Source organism: Macrotis lagotis, chromosome 8 (genome assembly GCF_037893015.1).
Source record: "Macrotis lagotis isolate mMagLag1 chromosome 8, bilby.v1.9.chrom.fasta, whole genome shotgun sequence".
Taxonomy (NCBI): Eukaryota; Metazoa; Chordata; class Mammalia; order Peramelemorphia; family Peramelidae; genus Macrotis; species Macrotis lagotis.
In genome coordinates this window covers 102223544-102242154 of record NC_133665.1, presented here as the reverse complement: position 1 = coordinate 102242154, position 18611 = coordinate 102223544, and the positions used below count along the sequence as shown (strand labels likewise).

Below are 18611 nucleotides of genomic sequence, written 5' to 3'. Positions count from 1 at the left end.
ACTATATGAAATGTTTTTCTGAGCCATTTCTGGGCAGAACATGGCAAAACGTAACCTAATATACTGGTAACAAATGTGAAACAATGAGCGCAAAGACAACAAGCAAGAAAAAGTAGGAAATGCAAGTATAAAAATCTACAGCCACTGTATAAGATGCTCCAAGTTTTTAGACCCCAAATTTTTTGAAAAAGGGTACATCTTTTACATGGGGAAATACATTACATTTGGATATAAGTTTGGTTTTTTTTTGCAAGGCAAATGGGGTTAAGTGGCTTGCCCAAGGCCACACAGCTAGGTAATTATTAAGTGTCTGAGGCCAGATTTGAACTCAGGTACTCCTGATTCCAGAGCCATGCTCTATCCACTGTGGCACCTAGCCACTCTGGATATCAGTTTAAAAAAAAAGTTTAGAGAGGCACCCTGATCATAAGCATGTGTATCTATATTTGTGTGAATGTATAAATATCCATGAAATAGGAAAAGCATGTAAAACAGAAAGTATGTATATATATATATACATATATATACATATATATATATATATATATAAAACACATATATATGTGTGTGTACATAAACATCTATATGAATGGGAAAAAACATGGACTGAGGAGTCAGGCAAGTCACTTCACCTACTTTGATCTCAGTTTCCTCATCTGTGACATGAGGAAAGTTGACTAAGGTCCTTTCCAGTTCTAGTTCTATAATCCTATAACAACTATACTAATATGTGTATTGTAAAACATAAAAACAGAAATGGAAAAAGTATGAGATAGATGAAATATTTTTAAAATATGGATTTTCTTAACAGTACAAATGCTCTTATTAAATATTATTAATAATACTTTTAGCTAGAGCAATGTAATTGAATATATTTCAGTTTTTGAAAACTCTTAGTTCTTAACCCTGTGAGAGAACAATTTGGAAGGTCTGGTCCTAAAATTAGTTTTGAAACCTGGTTTTAATGGCTATTGTAGGTGAGAAAGAGACCTCATGAAGATGCATCATCCAAATGGGAGAAGTGCATTATTTGGTGACACTGAACAAATGATACTCATCTTTTCAGTCTTATCCACCAATTATGCAAATATTTTTTTTGTAATCAACAAGTAAATTTCTATCTCATGTCATTTAGTTTGGGTTTTTTTTCAATTAGAAAGTACTGCATTTTTATATTTTTAGCAAAAAGTTTCAAAACCCAGTGAAATTCTTTTTTGGTAACTTTTTAACCAAGTTAAAAATTCTGTATTTTTTTAAAGTATAACTATCAGTTTTTATGCATGACATCATTTTTGACAAGTGCTTGGTTTCTAAGTGTCTTGCTAAATAGAATATCTTCTATCATTAGCTAAGATCTCAAGGCACATTATACACTTAGGGTGAGGTTCATTGATAATGGAGTCATATATAAATCCATGTGTCTGGTGATATACCTGATCTTTTTGAAGATATTTGAGTAACTCTTTTAAATTATCTTTGTTGTTGTCTTAGGATGGATCAAGAACTCATGCTAGAAGTTGGCAGGGGCCAATTTTGCCATTTTCATTTTGTTTGATTCTTCTTGAAACATTATAACTATTACCTCCAATCTACTCTTGCTGGAATCTCTTTAAATGACTTGTCAGTTTTATGAAGTTTACGTAGTTAAGTCTAGATGATATAAAACTTCATGAATCCAGATATAACTGAACATGTTATATTATGTTAAAGGTGAGCAGATGAATGTCATCCTCTTCACACTCTGAAATGCCCACCCCTCTCCTCCAGGATAACTTGAATATTGCATATGATGTGACTATCAGATATATGGACCAGTAATAGGCACTTGTACTAATACATATATTAAATATTATTAAAATATTTTTAGATAAAATAAATAGAGCCAAAATTCTATTTTCATTCCACATGCCTAGGATAGCCTCACTTTGAAGATTGCTTTGGAGACTATTGTGCTAGGGAAAGACTTAGTAGATTATTGCCACAGACAACATGGATGTTTCTGAGAGCTTCTTACAGGGTGATGGAAGTAGAAATGCCACCTCAGCATATTCATTCTTTTTAACCCTTCCTTCCTCTATAATATGTGGACTCTACACAAGAAAAGAAATTATTTTTTATCTCGAACTCATGTGTTCTTTCTCATGTGTCTCATGTGTCTCATGTGTTCTTTCTGCCTTAACAGAAATCTGTATCTACCCAGATCTCACCACGGGGAGGCAGTATGGTGTAGTGGGAAAAAAATTCTCAAAGCCATCCATGCCCTGGATCTTCCTGGAAACTGTCTTATCAACCAGTGCTCTCTCTAAGGTTCTTTTGTCTCCTTTCTCCATAGCAACTAGAGGTAGCTCCAGAGAGCAGTGGGTTTGTAGTCAGGAAGACTAGTGTTCAAATCCTTAGACACTTTCCAACCACTGGTGAAAAGAAAAAAAAATTATAACAATGCAATGGGATACTATTGTGTCATTTTAAATGAAGATATGGAGGTTCTGAAATATGTGTTCATATAACTTTATATTTTTTTTAGGTTTTTTTTCCCAAGGCAAATGGGGTTAAGTGGCTTGCCCAAGACCACACAGCTAGGTCATTATTAAGTGTCTGAGACCGGATTTGAACCCAGGTACTCCTGACTCAAGGGCTGGTGCTTTATCCACTGTGCCACCTAGCCGCCCCATATGTGTTCATATAGAAAGATTTATGTGAAATAACACAAAGAGAAGACAGCAGGATTAGAATACCAGCAGCACACAATGATGGTAGTTAGCTTGAAGGCAGAAAGACCTTGGCTCATGTCTCACCTTTGACACATACTGCCTATGTGATCCTCTCATTGTTCCAGTCAATTCTGTAATATTGCAAGTGGTGAAACAGTTGTCAAATTGCATGGAAGGAACTTTTCTCATTGAGAATTTCCTACACCAATGAAATCACAGAACTGAACGGTATAAAACCAACCTCCAACAACCTTTGTAATCCTAGAGAGAAAAAAAGGTATATTTATATAGGAGAGGGGAGGGTAGCATATCAAATTATTTTGTTTTTATAAGTTTATTTTTTTCTCTTATAAATAAAAATATGAACAATTTGAATTTATAGTATGTTTCAGTGACCCATTCTTCTTATTAAATGAATTAAGAGTTACTTTGAGGATCCACAGGAAAAAATTGATGTGGGTTCCTTTTTCCCCCTTTCTAGAACCCTTTTTTTATCTTCCCCATTAGAAATGATGGGGGCAAAGTCTTATGTACTTTTATATGTATCTTCAGCACTTAGCATAGTTCCAGGACATAATAATTGCTTTTAAAAATGATCTGTTTATTTAGCTTTTTCTGTCCATAATACTTCTCATATTTAAAATAAATTTTTCCTAAATAAGTGATTTTGTGATAAACTAACCACCACACTCCAGGAGTTAAAGAAACAGACCATATCCACAGAACTTAACATTTTTAAAAGATTTATTGAAGGATATTCCTTGTGATAGCTTGGTCTTGGGAGGGCTAGAGAGATTTGTCAACTGGTCTTTTCAGAGGTGAGTCTCTACACATCTGTCTCAATAGAGCTGGGAGGAGGCAGCAATGACCAGATGACTCATGGGATGGTAGCAGTAAAGATGGGGTGGTAGCATTTGGGATATGAGGCCAACATCTTCTGGGGTCTAGATTCTTGATTGAGTAAAACCAGTTTATGATAGTATCTGGCATTTGCATGGGACCTTAAGTCCATATTTACTTTATATATCTATTTATTTTTAATTGATATTTTATTTTTCCAATTACACATCATGAAAGTTTTTCAACATTCATCTACATGCATATGCTTATTTTAAAGTTACATGATTTTCTTCCATCCTCCCTTCCCACCCCCTTCTCAGAGGCAAACAGGTGAATATTGTGCATACACTCTTATGTTTAACATGTCTACAAATTAGTCATTTTTGGTATGAGGAATTAGGACTAAGGGAAAAGAAAGAAATCCATGAGATAGGAAAGAAATACATATGAGAAATTTTTTAAAAGTGAGTATAGGGATGGCTAGGTGACACAGTAGATAGAGCACCGGCCCTGGAGTCAGGAGTACCTGAGTTCAAATTCAGCCTTGGAAACTTAATAATAACCTAGCTGTGTGGCCTTGGGCAAGCCACTTAACTCCACTGCCTTCCAAAAAAAAAAGTGAGTGTAGTGTTCATTCAGATTCTGTAGGGTTTTTGTTTTGTTTTATTTTTCCTTCCTATGGATAGCATTGTCCATAGTTGATCTTCTAGGATTGTTCAAACTCTCTGAACTGCTGAGAGTAGTTGCATCCATCAAAGGTTGATCAACTCACAATGTTGGTATTAATGTGTACAATGTTCACTATATATATATATATATATATATATATATATGTATATATATATATGTGTGTGTGTGTGTGTATAAATTCTGCTCCCTTTGCTTAGTATTAGTTCCATGCATCTCTAGAATCTGTTAAGTTCATATTTACAAAGCACTTTGAATCCATCAACTTCATGATGAATCTGTGAGGCACTTTCATTTTAACTAGCATCCTTATTTTATAGGTGGGAAAACTGAGGCTCTGAGAGGTCAACACAAGGAATATTGAAAGTAGAATTTAAACCTAGATTTTAGGGGCTCAAATTCCCGCCTTTTTCTGACCACTATACCACCAAGATGCCTCCTAGTAGTTCTGGAAAGGAGTCTTCCCTGGGACTCTTTAGCCACTAGCTTCTTCTTAGATATGTTCCAGGAGGTCTCACCCTTGGACCCCAAACTTTCTTCTTTTCCCTGTTTCCCTCTAAGAGGTCCTGAAATTCTTCCTGATCCTCAATTTGCTTAGGTCCCTAGTTCCAGAGATCAGCATCCCTATTCTTTACCAATTCCTCATTAAAGTAATCCTCCCTCTACTGTGGTCACCATTTTTTATTGACTGATTCTCCCATGCATTTGCTTTTTCTCTTTCATCCTTCTGCTATCACATGATCCAGACCATAACTGTATATTTCCTAGAATTTATTTACAAGGTAAAAATAATCATATTCAGAACTTATAAGATAAAGATTGTGAACCATACAGAGCATATATACAAGAGAATAACTTTGGTAGTTAATCTAATTTATAATTAAAGTTTCAGTATGGTTCCATGATCATCTCTAGGTCAGGAGTCCAAACAAAGAAGCTTCAGGGTCAAGATTCACACCTGGAGCTTGTCTATCCTTCTTTCTACCTTATCAGACTGCCACTAGGGAGATCATGTTTTTCATTCAGACCTGATTTTAAACCCTCCCCTAATACATTCATGCTTCTTTCCACCCCTATGGCCAGGTCTCTGGCACTTCTCTGTTCTCCAATGAAAGACCTTCCTGCTATCCTCCCCAGAGCCGGACATAACCCCTGACCTGGAATTCCTGTCCTGGGTGGTCCCTGTTGCCTGGTGCAGAGTTGCCACAGACCAGCTTCTGGGGAATAGAACGGAAGAGGGATGAGAATAACAAGATGCAGACAGGACTTGGGGTGACCCAGAGGGCATCACCAGGCACATTCCTCTCTACCTTTTGGCCATCCTTTAGAGCCAGGGGATTTGGATCTGACCAGTAAAGGAATTCACTTCCCGCCTGCAGCCAGTCCATGCTGGCCTGTCAGGAAAAAGGAAAGAATGAGATTTAAGTCTATAAGATGTCACGCACATTTGGTGCCAAGGACAATGAAGGCTGAGCCCAGTAGGCAAGCAAGAGCCTGGGTCCACTTCCACTGATATCATTGCTAAACAGATCCCTTTGCCTGGCCATCACTCCATTCATCCTCTGCCTCAGAGCAGGCAACCATGAACATGGGTAAAACCTCCCTTGCTTACCTGGGCATCTGCCTGGGGCCCATTATTCCTATATTATTCTTTATCTGTATCTTATTTGCCTTTTAGTTGCCACACCTCTCTGGTCCCCTGATTCTTTTCCCAGTAAGATGTAGTGGAAAAATGCTGAATTTCACTCATTCAACAATTTTTTATAAAGTGCTTACTATGCATGAGAGATGCAGGGAACAATGAAGAAAAAGCTAGAGTGCCTTCTCCTTTTGCTCTAATAGCATTGTCAAAAAGAACAGGAAAGAAAAAAAACAAAGGATAGAAAAGTAGGGAAGCAGTGTAATTATGTGTGGATTAATTCATATTCAATAAATATTAAATACTTAACTCTGTCAAGCCCTGAGTGAGACATTAGACATACAGAGATAAGGCAGGATCCAACCTTTCTGGTTGGACAGTAAGACCATTGAAAATAGAATCACACAATATTTGGGCTGGAGGGGCAGTTAGGTGGCACAGTGGATAGAGCAATGGAGTAAGGGGGACCTGAGTTCAAACCCGACCTCAGACACTTAATAATTACTTAACTATGTGACTTTGGGCAAGTCATTTAACCCCACTACCTTGCAAAAAAAACCCCAAAATATTTGAGCTGGAAAAGATCTTAGAAATATTAGGAATAGGAAACTGAAGCAGAAAATTGAAGTCATTTGCTCAAGATACATGTGCCTCATATACTGCTAAACCCAAAGTTGGTTTCTAGTACAGGGTTCTTTCTCCTACATGAATTGCATCAAAATTACAATCTATGGACTCAAGACACTTACTAGTTGTATGACCCTGGGCAAATCATTTAACCCTCAGGTTTCTCATTGTAAAATGAGCTGAGAAGGAAATGGCAGACCACTGCAATATTTTCGCCAAGAAAACTCCAAATAGGGTTATGAAGAGACAGGCTTGACTGAAATTACTGAATAACAATACTTTATGTATATGGTATACATTTACACATACATATATGTATGTTTTATATATGTGCATGTATGCAGGTATGTTCTGCTGAATGAGCAGCCAAATGGAAGGATGGGACCTTCCATCTGGAGTCAGTGGACTTGGGTTCCAATTCTGGCCCTACTTAACTCACCACTAGAGAGAAGTATCTGTTTTTTTAGTTCCCTTAACCCCCATTTCCTTCCTCCTCATCTGTAAAATGAAGGAGTATACAACAGGAGGTCCCTCCCAGCTATAAATCTATATTCTTACAAAGGAAGTGGGTGAGTAACACAAAGATACTCCCCCTATAAAAATAATCATAGCTTGCACTTCTACAAATGTTCAAAGCTCTTTCTTCTTAACAGCCTTGCGTGGTAGGGAGTGCACATATTATTATCATTTTATAGAGGAAACTGAGGCCCACAGGAAGAAGTGACCTGCCTGGACAGATATGGAGGAGTTAAGGGGGGGGTCCTCTGACTCCCCGGAGGGGCTGCTTCTACTTTATTGCCCCTGAGGAAATAGCCATACAGGGAAAGAGATAGCATTTAGTCCAGCAGCTGGAGTACGGCCACTCTATGGATTTGAAATGAGAAAAATCGGAATCTTAAGTCTTGACTGTGGTATTTCCCAACTGAGAACCTATGACAAGGCATTTCTCCTCATGGGGGCCTCAGTTTCCTCTTCTGTAACATGAAAGAAGTGAACTAATGATTTCTAAGATTTCTTCCAGTTCTAAAGCCTGAGACTTTTTGCATTGAGTCAAACATTGAGAAATGTTCAACAGAGTATAATGGAGAGAATGGAAAACTGGATTTGTAGGGAAGTTCAACCCCCTCCTGACCTTTACTAGCTGTGTGAGCCTAGGCATGAAGTTTGACCCCTCTTTTGTCTCAGTTTTCCCATATGTAAATGAGAGGTTTGGGACCTGGTGGTCTCTCAGAAGGTCTTTTCCAGTTTTAAGACTAAGTTCCTAAGGTCTTTGAGAATTTAGGTAAGTTATTTGTTGCAGAATATAAAATTTTTTAAAAAAGATTATTTTCATAAAACCTTCCTCTGATATGTATATTCCTCATTAGAATATAAGCCCTCAGAAGACTAGTATAATTTTCATTTTTTTTATTCTTTTCAGGGCATAAAACTGTTCCAGTTTCAGAGTAAGAAATTAATAAATGTCTAATTGGTTGTGGTCAATCAGTTTGAAAGGGGTGATCAGCTGCAATTCAGGAAAATTCTGTAGAAGTCATTGTGATTGAAGTTAAGTGAAATATCTCTGAAAAACTTTATAGCTTTGGGGCCTTGGGCCCTTGAAATGAGGTTTAGACTACTCTAGGACTGGGTAGATCAGAAAATTTGGAGTTGGAAGAAACCTGCAGAAGAATCAACTGAAGCTCATAAAGGAGAAATAATTTGCCCAGGTTCTCTTAGGTGGCAAGATTGATCTGCAGGTCCTCACCTTCCAGATCTGATGCTTTTCTACCAACAACTGCTCCATAAGTCCTGAATACACTGCATGGGAACAGGCCCAGTCTATTTATGGAATAACATGCAAATAACATAAAATGGAATATCAGATGAAAATTGTATGTTATGGGGAGAGAGATATCTAAAGGGGGCAGGAGAGAGAGAGAGAGAGAGAGAGAGAGAGAGAGAGAGAGAGAGAGACAGAGAGAGAGAGAGAGAGACAGAGAGAGAGAGAGAGAGAGAGAGAGAGAGAGAGAGAGAGAGACTCACTTTTTCAGAATATTTTGTTTCAGAAACACTTTCTGGGGGTTACTAGGTGGCACAGTGGATAGAGCACCGGCCTGGAGTCAGGAGGACCTGAGTTCAAATCCTGCCTCAGACACTTAATAATTACCTAGCTGTGTGGCCTTGGGCAAGCCACTTAACCCCATTTGCCTTGCAAAAACTAAAAAACAAACAAAAACAAAAAAACAGAAGCACTTTCTGCTTCCAGAACTTGGTTGTAAATGCCCAGAGGTTGGACCTGTTTTCTTCTCTTGTATCACATATAGCTCTGGGTAAAAGAATCACTAAGGACCCATGAAATTTGAATGAAAATCATATGAATTAGAATCATACAACTCTAAAATGTCAGATCCAGGAAAGTAACTTAGAGGTCATTCAAGCCAAGGGACATCTAAAAAAAGCATGCCTTCTCCCAACATTGATCTGATTAAATTCGACAAACATTCCTTCCTTTTACTGCATTCTGCTATATAACTAAAGATAAAACTGAAGCAGCTCCTTATCTCCAGGAGATTAAAAAATACCAAGCAGCCTGAAGAGAAGATCAGGAAAAACTTCAAAAAGGTGACACTGGGGGCTGGTTTTTGAAGAAGATAAGAATACTCTTGCAAAGTAGAAAAGTGAATATATTGCAGATGTGGAGGTTACTTATGGAAATGGATGGAGGTAGAGGAAGAATGTCAAGTTTGGAAAACAGCTTGGAAAAGTGTTGAGGGAAAGAGATTGTAGAAGGCTTTATACATTCTAGGCTAAGGAATTCTGTAATTTTTGTATGTTTTGTTTTGTTTTCACATCAGTCATTTTCAGATATATTCCTCCACCAACAACCCAAATGAGCCCTTGAAATGACAATAAATTATACAAAACCAACCAATTAAGTGATAGTATACGCACTATTGTAACTCTCATAGTCCCCCACCCCTTTACTGAAAGAAGGGAGAAACTTCCTCTATTTTAACATATAGGGGATTGGTTTTAACATATAGGTGGTGAAGGTTTATGAGGAGAGTTACTGAATCAGATTCATAGAATAGAGGATGAATTGGAGACAGGCTAATCTAGAAGAGGGGAGATCATTTAGGAAACTGTTATAGATGTGCATAAAAAACTCTCAAATTTAGAAACTTAAGAGGTAACTTTTAAGAAAGCTGTTTCAGTGGAGTATTGGGATTGGAAACCTGATGGCAGTGGGGTCAAGAAGTGAATTCATAGTGAGGTCTTGGCAGTGCTGAGTGTGGAATATTCCCCCTGTATAAGTCATTGATTCCAATCTTTTCAGAGGATCTCTCATGATAGGAAGCTCCCTAGCTAGTAAGTGGGGAAGCTCATTGCTCCTCTGATCATCTGACTGGTGAGATAGCTTTATTTATATTGACATGAAACCAGCAAATTGCTAATTAACCTTTGATGCCTCATTTTTCTTATTTTTATTATGAATGAGAAGTTCTCTTCCATTTGTAATCTATGATTCTATGAAATTTATCCTTGTTACTCAGAATTATACTGCTTGGGATCCAGGAAAACATGTCTACTCTCTCTCTTCTACAGAATCGCCCTTCATTACTTGAAGACAACAATGATGACGAGCAAGTCTTCTCATCTCCAGGATAAACATCCCTAGTTCCTTCAAATAATCCTATTCAATCCAATTCATGGACAAGTCAAGATATCATCCTTGAGTTGTCATTGGTTCTCTTCAAGAGTGAAGGATGAATAACAACAATATAACAAGACCTCCAGACCACTAAACATCCTGGTCACCCTCTTCTGGATCTACTCCATCCTGCAAACATCCTTCCCAGCACCCTATACTGAAGATGCTCCAGATGTGATCCAAACAGGGTAGAAGACAGTGAGACATTTGTCTCTCTTTCTTGGCATGACATACCTCTATTAGTGTAATCTAAAACTATACTGGCTTTTTTTGGCCACATTGACCCCCCTAAACCCTGTTTCTTTATCACATGAACTCACCTCTCCCTCATTCTATAACTTGATAAATTATAAATTGAAGGGGCAGCTAGGTAGCACAGTGGATAGAGTACTGGCCCTGGAGTCAGGAGTACCTGAGTTCAAATCCCACCTCAGGCACTTAATAATTACCTAGCTGTGTGGCCTTGGGCAAGCCACTTAACCCCATTTGCCTAGCAAAAAAAAAAAACCATAAAAAAGAAAAACAAACAAAAAAATATAAATTGATGCTTTTAGCTTAAGTGTAGAAATTTCCATTTTTCTTTATTAAATTTCATTTCATTGAACTGAACAAATCATTTTAACTGGTTAATATATTTTTGGATATATTTTATGTTAAGGATCAGTTAGGTGATGCAGTAGTCTGGGAATCAAGAAGACTCATTTTCCTGAATTCAAATTGTGTCTTAGACACTCATTAGTTGTGTGACCCGGGGTAAGTCCCTTAACCCTATTTGCTTCAGTTTCCTCATCTCTACAATGAACTGGAGAAGGAAATAGCAAAATACTCTAGTATCTTTGTTAAGAAAATCCTAAGTGGGGTCTCAAAGTGTCAGACTCAACATATGACTGAACGACAATAAAATATTTTTGCATCATTATTCCATCACCCAAAGCTATCCTTTCTAGCTCTCCATGAGATGTCATATGGAGACATTAGGTCAATTCTCCTTGACTCCAGAGGAAAGAATTAGGGCAATTGGTAGAATTTTTTTTTAAGGCCTACATTTGTAGGCTTGAAAAAAGGGGAAAAAAATCCTTCCTAACTTCATAATTAGATTGATCAAAAATTTGAATTAGTTACCTCAGGAGGTAATGGGTTTGTATTCATAATGATGATAGGGATGATGATGATGATGATAAACAACCTCTTTGAAGGTTTTTCAAGCAAAAATTAGTATAGAAGGAATTCCTATTTGGGCATAATTTTGACTAGATGGTCTCTGAAGTTCCTTCTGTGATTCTGTATATTTCTTAAATTCAGTTTGCATGCCATCTAGCCAGTCTAATCCAATAAACATTTATTAAGAGCCTACAATGTGATAGCATTGTGCTAAGCCCTGGGGAAACAATTAATAAAAAATAGTACCTAGCCTCAAGAAGCTTACAGTTTAAAGAGGGAGACAGTGCTCACTTCGGAAGCACATATACTAAAATTGGAACGATACAGAGAAGATTAGCATGTCCCCTGCACAAGGATGACATGCAAATTTGTGAAGCATTCCATATTTTTAGATGATTTTGATTACATTAAATTAAAAAGACAAAACCACTGCAACCAAGATCAAAAGAAATGTAGTAAACTGGGAAATAAATCTTTACAATTAGTATTTCTGACAAAGGACTCATTTCTAAAATATACAGAGAACTGAGTCAAATTTAAAAAAAAAAAGTCATTCCCCAATTGACAAATGGCCAAAGGATATGCAGAGGCAATTTACAGATGAGGAGATCAAAGTGATCCACAGTCATGTGAAAAAATTGCTCTAAATCATTACTTACTAGAGAAATGCAAATTAAAGCATCTCTGAGGTACCACCTCACACCTCTCTGACTGGCCAATATAATCAGAAAAGACAATGATCATTGTTGGGAGGATTGTGGGAAATCTGGGACACTAATACATTGTTGGTGGAGCTGTGAACTCATCCAACCTTTCTGGAGAGCAGTCTGGAACTAAGCCCAAAGGGCAACAAAATGTGGATACCCTTTGATCCAGAAATACCACTACTGGGTCTATACCCTGAAGAGATAGATGATGAAAAAGGGTAAAAACATCACTTGTACAAAAATATTCATAGCATCCCTGTATGTGGTGGAAAAGAATTGAAAATCAAGTAAATGTCCTTCAATTGGAGAATGGCTTAACAAAGTGTGGTATGTGTATGTCATGAAACACTATTGTTCTATTAGAAACCAGGAGGGATGGAATTCAGGGAAGCTGGGAGGGATTTGCATGAATTGATGCTGAGTGAGATGAGCAGAACCAGAAAAACACTGTACACCTAACAGCAACATGGGGGTGATGATCAACCTTGATGGACTTGCTCATTCCATCAGTGCAACAATCGGGAGCAATTTGGAGCTGTCTGTGATGGAGAATACCATCTGTATCCAGAGAAACAACTGTGAAATTTGAACAAAGACCAAGGGCTATTACCTTTAATTTAGATATCTTATTGATATCTTATTGTCTGATCTTGCTATCTCTTTTACTCTATGTTTCTTCCTTAAGGATATGATTTCTCTCTCATAGCATTCAATTTGGATCAATGCACACCATGGAAACAATGTAGAGACTGGCAAATTGCCTTCTGTGGGGGGTGGGGGGAGGGAAGTAAGATTAGGGGGGAAATTGTAAAACTCAAAATAAAATCTTTAAAAAATAATAAAGAGGGAGACAACATACAAAGCTGAGGATGTGACACCAGTGGTATCTGGTTTGTGGAGCTGAAACCAGGCAGAGCAGTAGGTAGTGAGCTGAGAGTTTAGTTTATGCCCTCCATAAAGGAAGACACTGGAAGGAACTTGGTGTTCCATCCTCCAGTCCTCCAATCAGAGGAGAGAAAATGAAGAAGGTAACATCATCAGTCAAGGCTGGAGTCACCAGTGTGGTGATGAACTTAGAACAGATTAATTTAACCTGGGAGGGGCATCTAGTCCTTTGCCATTTATGCTTTCAGGTTAGTGATAAAGATGCTGGTGAATACAAACACAACCAAGGGGCCCTCTACTAGAGACAGACTCCAGATTTATTTCAGTCCACTCATTCCTACTCTCTGGGTCCTGTCAATTTAGTCATTCCTCAATCCACCTAACTGTAATAGTATCTAACCCCTACATGTCCATTTTGTCTATGGGGTTTGAATTTTCAAATCAAATGGTTTCCAGCTTTTTGCCATCTTGCAATTCACTGCTCATTGAGCTTTTGGTTTGGAGCCCAAAGTTGAAGGATGAAACTGGCCACCCAGATGACTTATTTTCACCCCCTATTGCCTTCTCCTTCTCCTCTTCCTCTGTTTGCATTTGAAAACTGGGCTTTGGGACAACTGAGGAGGAGGGATGGAAACCCAGCCGTTGGAGAGGACACAGGTCTCTGTAAGGCTGACTAGGGTTTTCCTGGAGCTGCTACCATGGGGCCTTTTTTCCTGTTATTCTCCTCTTAGTCACCAGTCCCACCCCTCAGCCCAATCCTAGAGTCCAAAGGAGAGGAAAGCTCCCTCCACTCTGGGGGTGCCTCAATTACCAACCCCCCCAACATGCACATACCATGGCAGTAGTCTATGAAATATTTCTCCCATGAGCACAGGGAAAATTGGCTCAGTGGATGGAAATGAATTACAATGAATGGTTCACTCCCTTCTGATTGTGCTCTAATATTCAACTCCCCACCTTTCACCTACCTCTAGATTCCTAAATCGGAAGGGAAATTTGAAAGCATCATACCTTCCCCAGGTCCACATTCTCCTGGATTATTAGGGGATTTCAATTAGTTAAGAGCCAAATTATGTAATATCCCTAGCTCTTCTGCTGGAAACTATCTAGGTATTTTTCAGGAGAGTGCCAGAGATTCACCCAAAGCTTTCCCCAATGACTACACCTTCCTACTGTAGGCCCTGGACTTCCTAGGATCTTGAGGATCTGCCCATTTTCTTGGGTTATGAAGTTTACTGAACTCAAACTTGATTCATTTTTCCCTATGTTGATGACTGAATCTGGATGACTATTTCTTCTTAGTTGCCTATATTTTTTATATGCTTCCAGGACATAGGATTTAGAGTTCAAAGGGACTAAAGAAATCTTCTAATCAAATTACTTCTTTTAGCCAAATTGCCTAGATAATACTAATGACAACCCATGTTTGGATGGAACTGTCAGGTTGGCAAAGTTCTCTGTATTCATTATCTCATTTAACCACCATAACCCTATCAGGTTGGTGCCACAGATATTATTATCCCAATTTTATAGAGCCGAGCCCTAGAGTGGTGAAGTAACTTGCCTATAACCTCATATACTCAAGTGGATTCATGTTCTCACTGATTCCCAACCATGCCTAACTATCTTATGTGGCTCTTGTTAATGTCTTCCCTAAAATTCACCAAATTCATCAAAGTACTGGAAGTCTTTCCTGAAGATCACTTCCATGCTGTCAGTGGACCAACCTAAGAGAAAGTAGCCAAAGAGAAGGACACATGGAAAAGTGGTCTTCCCTGCATGGATTTGTGTGTACATGGTCAGGCAAATAACAGGTGTTAGAAGTGGGATTTGAATTCAGGTTTCTCCTGACTCCAAGTCTAGCACTTAGTAGCAAAGTTGAGACATAAATATATTAGTAAACATAAAACACTGGTAAACATTGCACAAGACCCTGTGTTCATTTAGGATTAAAGATAGTCCCCAAATTTGGGTTAGGGCTAAAGTTGGATTTAAGATAAGGTTTGGGTGAGAACTAAGAATTCTGGTTTGGTTGGAGATAGGTTTATGCTGAGGCATGGTCAGGGCCAGGATAAGACAAATTCTTTTTTTCCTACTAGGAACCTTCTAGGTATGAGGAGGCCAATAGTTAGTACTACCTAAGAGGAGTCTGGGCTTGGACAGGTGAATCCTGGCCCTAATTGGTAAAAGAGTAGAGATGTAGAGATCACTTGGAAAGAAGCTCTTGACGGGGCTGTCCTGCAGACCCATGCACAATCTTTTTTTTTTTTTTTTTTTGCTAGGCAATGGGGTTAAATGGCTTGCCCAAGGCCACATGGCTAGGTAATTATTAAGTGTCTGAGGTCCGATTTGAACTCAGGTACTCCTGACTGCAAGGCCAGTGCGCTATTCACTGTACCATCTAGTCGCCCCACTCTCTAGTGTTTTTATTTTTATTTTGTTTTTAGGTTTTTTGTAAGGCAAATGGGGTTAAGTGGCTTGCCCAAGGCCACACAGCTAGGTAATTATTAAGTGTCTGAGACCAGATTTGAACCCAGGTACTCCTGACTCCAGGGCCGGTGCTTTATCCACTGCACCACCTATCCACCCTCACACTCAGTCTTGAAGGTACTGGTATGAGTGATCTCGAATACCTCAGTAAGCAGGATTTAGGGATCAGTTTATGACCAGGGTAAGAATGCAGTCCATGGCCATAGAAGGGTATAAAGCTTTAGAAGGAAATGATTCTTCTCCTGTTTTGATCTTTTCTTCCTCTATCCTTTGTCCAAAAGGGAGGAAGAAGGGAGCCAGTTCAGGTCTGCCAGGCTGTGTCAGTATTCCCCTAGAGAGGATAAACTTTCCTGACCTCTATTGAGCTCTGACACCTTAATGACCCATTGTACCACTGGAGGACATAACTAAACAAAGTCAGAGGATAAGAAGTGGGGGTTAGGAGGAAGATGGGGAGTACATTTATGCCTGGAATGTTTCTTCTTTTTTTTTCTTTTTTAAAAATCTGGAAACTTAATAATTCTCTGAACAAGCACAAATGTTCCTATAATGAACAATAAGAATTAAAATCCCCAATAAAATCCAATTATAATGATCTATGTTTTGATACTTCTTGTGTTTAATATAAATCTCCAGCAGGCCAAACCTGTTTGAATTTAGTCAGACTGATCACAGGACCATAGATCACAGCCCTATTACTACCCGCCAAAATACTGTAAGGATTCTATTAGAAGCTACCCAACTTGACTGAACCAGTCAGAGCTTGCTGGCACTTAGTAAGTATAGCCTTTAAGAATCCAGGGTCACCTCTGCACCACAAGGAGGCACTAGAGGAAGACTTTAGTGGAGATCACAGTTTGATTATAAAGGACAGATAACCAAAAGAACTTTCTTGCTTTGAGTTCATTCTTGATTGCTTTTTTTTTCCTTTTTATTGATCTACTTATTCTTTTTCAATTAACAAACATTTTTCTTCCTCCCATTACTCCTAATTCATTGAGAAAGAATAAAAAAAAGGAAAACCAAGATCCTTGTAATAAACATGCTAGGGATACAAAAAAAAAAGTAAAAGACTGTACCTACCTTAGAGCTTAGAGTCCAATAAGGAAACAAGTGTAATGCCTCTTCTATATCACATCCCTTCAAGTATTTGAAGGCAATGATGATGTCTTTTCTTTTCCAGGCTAAATACATTCCACCAATTGTTTCTTTTGACCAATCTTTGTTGAAGTAGGAAGGATCTTTATAATTAAGATCTCACACAGTCTCTAAGGAAAATTAATCTGGAACATTGTTCAGTGAGTGAGATGACTGAAGAACCAGAGTTTCCTGGGTAACTTTTTAATTTCAGGGGAATAAAATTATTAAGGAAGTTTTGGGAGAGATGAACCTCCACTCTCATTTCCCCCATCAATACTCTGCCCACCACAAAGGGATTGAGGACGTTTTATTGTTATTTTTAGTATGGTTATGGTCAAAGTATATTTTGTTCAAATACTTTCTTTCTATGCATCACTTTATAAAATGTTTTCACATGGTTTAATGTTTCAGAGTCAGGGAATTTCAGAATTAGATGGGATCTTAAAAGCCATATAGTTGACGTTGGATTTTTTTGTAACATAAAAATATTCCATTGCCTTGCTATATGCCAAAATTGATTAAGCCATCCCCCAAGTTTGTTCCCAGTTTGTATTTCAATATTCTTAATAAAATTTTTACAAATGTTTTTGTCTAGAATTTTTTTCATATAGGTTACTTTTTTATCACATTCCCTTAGTTAATGACTTCCATGGGCAAGAGGCCATGTGTTCTTTAATGAAGATTAGATATCTTCATATCTTTTCAATTATAAAGACATTGAGCTCTAAACATGGGGCTCAGTAATGCTGAATGGATGTATAACTGAAGGACAGTGAAGGAGGGAATGAATGAATAAATGAGTGAGCTAGTGAACCACACAATTTAGTATTACTTGGCTTTATTCCATCTTTTGATTCATGGATATGTTGATTCCTCCACTAGACTGTGAACATAAAAGGACAGTTATTGTGTCTTCTTTCCCTGTCAAGTCTTGAACATAAAGTCTAGTTTGGACCTGGGCAAATTGGAGGTAAGCAAAGTTTTACTGATTGAAAAAAAAAATGAAACACTTGATAGTCACACACAGAAGATGTAAACAAAAGTCAAGTTTTATTTTATTTATTTCATTCTATTAGTATTGGAACCTGCATCTCCATGGTGAAGCAGGGCTTGCTGGGTGATGGCATGGGGAGAAAGGAAAAAAGGGAGGAGCCCCATGGCTCCCTGCCCCTGCTTCTCCTACCCTTAGAAGCAGGTTTCTCAGCCCTTTGCTGACAGTCCCAGATGAAAAGGTGAGTTAGTTCAGGAGCAGAAACAGAACTTGGTGGCTAGCCCATCGGCTGGCCCTAATGCTTACCAAGATTTCAAGTATTTCTCAGGGGGATGGAAAGTCAATGGTCTCAGGGAAAAGAAAAATCAAAGGTGTCCACAATGAACACAGCAGGGTCTTAAACGAGGGGATACTACTCTGTAACTCCACCTCATCCCTCCATTCCACAAACCCAATTTTGTGGGTCTTGTCTAAGAGTATGAATGACCTGGAAAAATACTTGGAACTCAAAGATATTGGCCTGGCAACTGAGAAATCAGATTGTGGTGCCAGGACAGGACCCTGGATTTTAGGGTAAGTCACTGCCCTCACTGGGTCTCAGTTTCTTCCTTGGTAAAAGGATCTCTCTAAGGTCCCCTCCAGCTCTGACATTGTTATTTGCTCTTACATTCCTTCCAGTTGTGCCATGCTAGTTACATTGTGCTTCTGGGGTTTGGCACCCTCAACCAGACTGGATATTGTTAAGTGTGGGATGGCTGATGTACCCCAGCATAAGAGAAAACTAGAGGGGAGTCCTATATGGTCTTACTTCTGGTCCTCTGTTTTCTCCATTCTACCATACAAATAATACAAACAAGTAGATTAGCAACTGACTTCCCTTTCTCTAGTGACTTGTCTTGCCTCAGTTAATACCAAAACAAGTCAGCAGAGGCTAGAACAGGGAGTAGGCAAAGGTCAAAACAGGTTAGTCCTAATAAATCTAAAGTCCTTTCCCCCCTTCTTCCATCTTGGCTACTCTGCCATCTCCTCCCACCTATAAACC

General features: G+C 38.4%; 1 non-coding gene across 1 annotated transcript; it reads left to right on the top strand.

The window, feature by feature from the left end:
• Positions 1-11639: 11639 nt before the first annotated feature.
• Positions 11640-11746, top strand: LOC141496739 (U6 spliceosomal RNA). The gene has a single exon (XR_012471137.1). It is a non-coding gene; the product is annotated as a U6 spliceosomal RNA (small nuclear RNA).
• Positions 11747-18611: the final 6865 nt, after the last annotated feature.